This window comes from Capsicum annuum, chromosome 1, assembly GCF_002878395.1.
Source record: "Capsicum annuum cultivar UCD-10X-F1 chromosome 1, UCD10Xv1.1, whole genome shotgun sequence".
Taxonomy (NCBI): Eukaryota; Viridiplantae; Streptophyta; class Magnoliopsida; order Solanales; family Solanaceae; genus Capsicum; species Capsicum annuum.
The window spans coordinates 103740988-103744861 of NC_061111.1; the positions used below are offsets into that span (position 1 = coordinate 103740988).

Below are 3874 nucleotides of genomic sequence, written 5' to 3' on the forward strand. Positions count from 1 at the left end.
ATAAGCCTAGATTATTGATCAAGGATTTGGATATATCAAGGTTGGTTATGTACATGCAGTACGTGGAGGAAAAGAAGAAAAAACAAGCTGAAATGGAGGGAGGTAGGTTAAAAAGATTAGGTTTTCTATGCATGGTGGTGGCCAACAGCCAAATGGCAGTGATAGAGCAAGTAGCCCAAGAAGAAATGGGGAAACTCTGGGTTTTAATCGATGACTAGATCCATATCCAAAGCTATCGGGTGATATGCGTTTCTAAGGTGAAGAGATCTTCGGGGAACATGGTGCCAAATCTCAGGCTAGTGGGCTTAGTCAGTTCCATCATATCTTTCTTGTAGGTTATATGGTAGATTGCATCAGAGTTTTTGTGAAGAAGAAAGGGATAAGTGCTTCAACTATGTTCAGCCAGGGCATATAATTCAGAATTGTCCGATAGCCAAGGTTTCTTCTGGAATGACCAAGATTTCAGTTGATTTATCATCAGCTCCAATACCAAAGGGTGCACCATTTATTTTCGACGCTAGTTAGAACCATCTATTTGTTCTCAAAACCCGACAGGAGTCCAAGGTATCGCCTGATGTCGTTACTGGTATGTTGAAACTCTTTTCTTGTGATGTTTACTATTTATTTTTTTTTGTCCACTCTCTCTTATGTGACCCTATTTATGGTTTCGCCTTTTGGTTTTGGTCTCAAGGTTATTTCAGACTTTTTTTTATTTCTACCTTAGTATACTCCGAAGATGGTTTCTATTAAACAGGCTAGAATGAAAAGTTTCACTATCAGGTCTTCAAGAGATTTGATATTAGAGATAAGCCTGGCTTATTGATCAAGGACATGGATATATCCAGGCTGGTTGTGTACATACACAAGTGAAGAAAGAGAAGAAAAAGCAGGCTGAGATAGGGAGAGGCAGGGTAAAAGGATTAGGTTTCTTATACAGGGTAGTGGCCAATAGCAGAGTGGCAGTGATGGGAGAAAGTGGCCCAAGAAGAACCTGGGAAAACTCTGGGCCTTAATCGACGACTAGTGATCCACACCAAAATCTATCGGGTGATAGGCATTTCCAAGGTGGCAACAAATTCAGGGCACATGATGCAAATTCTCAGCTAGTACGAACAAGGTTTTAAGTGTGGGGTGGTGATCTTGGGCGTATTTATATCTCCAAATACTACTATTTACCCTTATTTGGACTTTTTTTGAGAATAAAAATACTGCTAATTTTATTTAATTGTGAGTTAAATTGTGTTTCGTGGCTAACCGATATGATTAAAGATATTGGGTAAATTTTCCCTGGATTTGGAAGAAAATTGGATACACATCATGAAGATGTGAAAGACAATGTGGATCAAAGTAAAAAATATACGGAGATATAATAGAGTAAGAAGAAAAGAAAAGAGCTGAGAATTGACGAAAAGAATGAAAGAAACTGAGAAAAATTCTAGTGATACAACTCTATCTCAACACGTCGCGTTAACTGGCAAAATGTGTGCCTTAGCCAAAATTTGAAGAAAAATTTTTAGTGCATCGACGCGATGTCAACGCATCGCGTCGATGCATAAGTTCTGTAACTCAGAAAATTATTCTTTTGCAACTTTCAGTGCATTCATGTGATGTCAGCGCATCAAGTCGATTCTTAAAGTTTTGACACTTATCCAAATTTTGAGGAGCAAATTCAAGTGACACAACGCGATGTCAACGTGTCGTATTGTGTGGTGAAGAACTTCACTTAGTCTGACTTTCAAAGGAAAATTCCAGTGCATCAATGCAATGTTGATGTGATACATTGGCTGTGTTGACGTGATTATTGACGCATCGCATCAAGGCTTTAGATCAGGTGAAATTTTCTCTAGTATAAAAGGAACACATGAGAACAATTCCAAACACTTTTGGCAATTATAGCAGCAGTGAAAAAGCATAGAATTCTTCCTTTTAGGGTTCTTATTATATTTTTTGAGCTTCTTTACCTAAATATGAATTTTAGGTATGATTAATTACTTATTTTTGATGTTTTATTCAAACATGAGTGGCTAAATACCCTTGTTCTAGGTTTGAGGTCAAGAACATGATTACTTTTTGATATTCTTTGTAGTAGTTTATTTTTGGATTATCATCTGTGTTGTTCTCTATTTCTTGAGTTTACTATTATAATGCTTGGCCCGCATTAGAATAAATTTATGTTTCCATGTGAATTCGGGAGGAGACTTGTAGATTAGAATGAGGAAATTAAGGAGCAAGGTTCTTACTCTTCTATGAAATAAGGGGTTTGAATTAGCATCTAGGATAGGATATACCTGGAGGCCTTGATTGATTCAATTGCAAGAAAAATACTTAATGAAGCTAGAAGAATTATTGTATCTTTGAGGGAGTTGTAGCTACAATATTCAGTAGATAGAAGATTTGAGGTCGGGAGACAAAAATCATGGCTTAAACCTTATGAACCAACAACCCGATATACAATTAGACTGCTATAAGAATAGAGATTTGTATGATTATTTGTAATGCCTCAACCTTGGAATTCTTATCATTATTGTTTGCAACCGTTGTTTGCTTTGTATTAGTCATAACTTTTATTTCTAATTAATTACTTTATATTTTTATTCTCAAGTTCAAAATCATATTGATACTTTACAACACCAAATACTCATTGTCTAAAACTAAAAGTTGGTTAAATTTCTAGTTGTTTAGTCCTCGTGGGAACGATATCTGATTGTCTAAATACTCACTTGCATGAGCGTCTGAGTCACAACTAGTATTTGGCGCCGTAGTCGGAGACACTAATATAATTAGTAATTTGCTGAATTTTTTATTTTTTATATTAAGTTTAAGTATTAACGACTTAATCTTAGTGGTTGAATTTTTGCAGGTTTATCTTAATCTAGGACTGCCGAGAGATAAAGAGTTGGTAGAGCCTTTTGCAGAACCAGAACAGATCTTTATACAAAGGCGAAGAATGGCTGAACAAAGAAATGAAGTGGCTGATCCCAATGCCAAAAATATTCCACCTCTTGTCATTCCAATTGTGCATTCTCAACCAGCTACTAGACCTATTTGTGATTTGGCAATCCTACTCACGAACCATGTGATGAGCAGTATTTTCAAGCCCGAACCAGGAGGTCGATTTGAATTGAAGAAGAATATGGTGCAATTGCTGAATTCAGTGAGGCAAATTCATGGCCTTTCACACGTAGATCCACAGTAGGATATATAGACCTTCTTGGAAATCAGTGATCCATATATTCTTGAAGTGGTGAATCCTGATTATATTAGGTTGACACTCTTTCCCTTCTCTCTTATGGTGGAAGCAAAAAGGTGGTTACATGTTGAACCACCACTCTCCATCGCTACATGGGAAGATCTAGCTCGGATGTTTCTTATTCAATTCTTTCTATCTAGGAAGACGGCATGCTTTAGGAGTGAGATCTTGAGTTTTAGATAGAAAGATAGAGAGAAACTCTACCAAGAATTGAAGAGATTTAAGGGTATGCTCAGAAATTTCCCTCACCATCATCAATCCAATGATGCTTTTGTGCATACTTTCATAGAAGGATTGGATCCAAACATGAAGATTCTCTATGATTCAGCATCAGGTGGGCAGGCTCTTGAGAAGGCGTATGAAGAATTGCACACACTGCAGAATTGGATTTCACGAGGGAACCCTGACTGGCATGCAGACTCGAGGAGTACTCCTTAAAAAGTTGCAGGGATATTGGAGACTTTTGGTTTTGGTCTAGAGGTTATTTCAGACTTTTTTGATGTTCGAGGCATCGCCTGATGTCGTTACTGGTATATTGAAACTCTTATCTTGTGATGTTTACTATTTATTTAATTTTGTGTCCACTCTCTCTTATGTGACCCTATTTATGGTTTTGCCTTTTGG

The 3874-nt window shown here is 37.0% G+C and overlaps 1 non-coding gene across 1 annotated transcript; it reads right to left on the reverse strand.

The window, feature by feature from the left end:
* Positions 1-3400: 3400 nt before the first annotated feature.
* Positions 3401-3507, reverse strand: LOC124891915. Its single transcript, XR_007049950.1, has one exon. It is a non-coding gene; the product is annotated as a small nucleolar RNA R71 (small nucleolar RNA).
* Between the last annotated feature and the right edge of the window lie 367 nt (positions 3508-3874).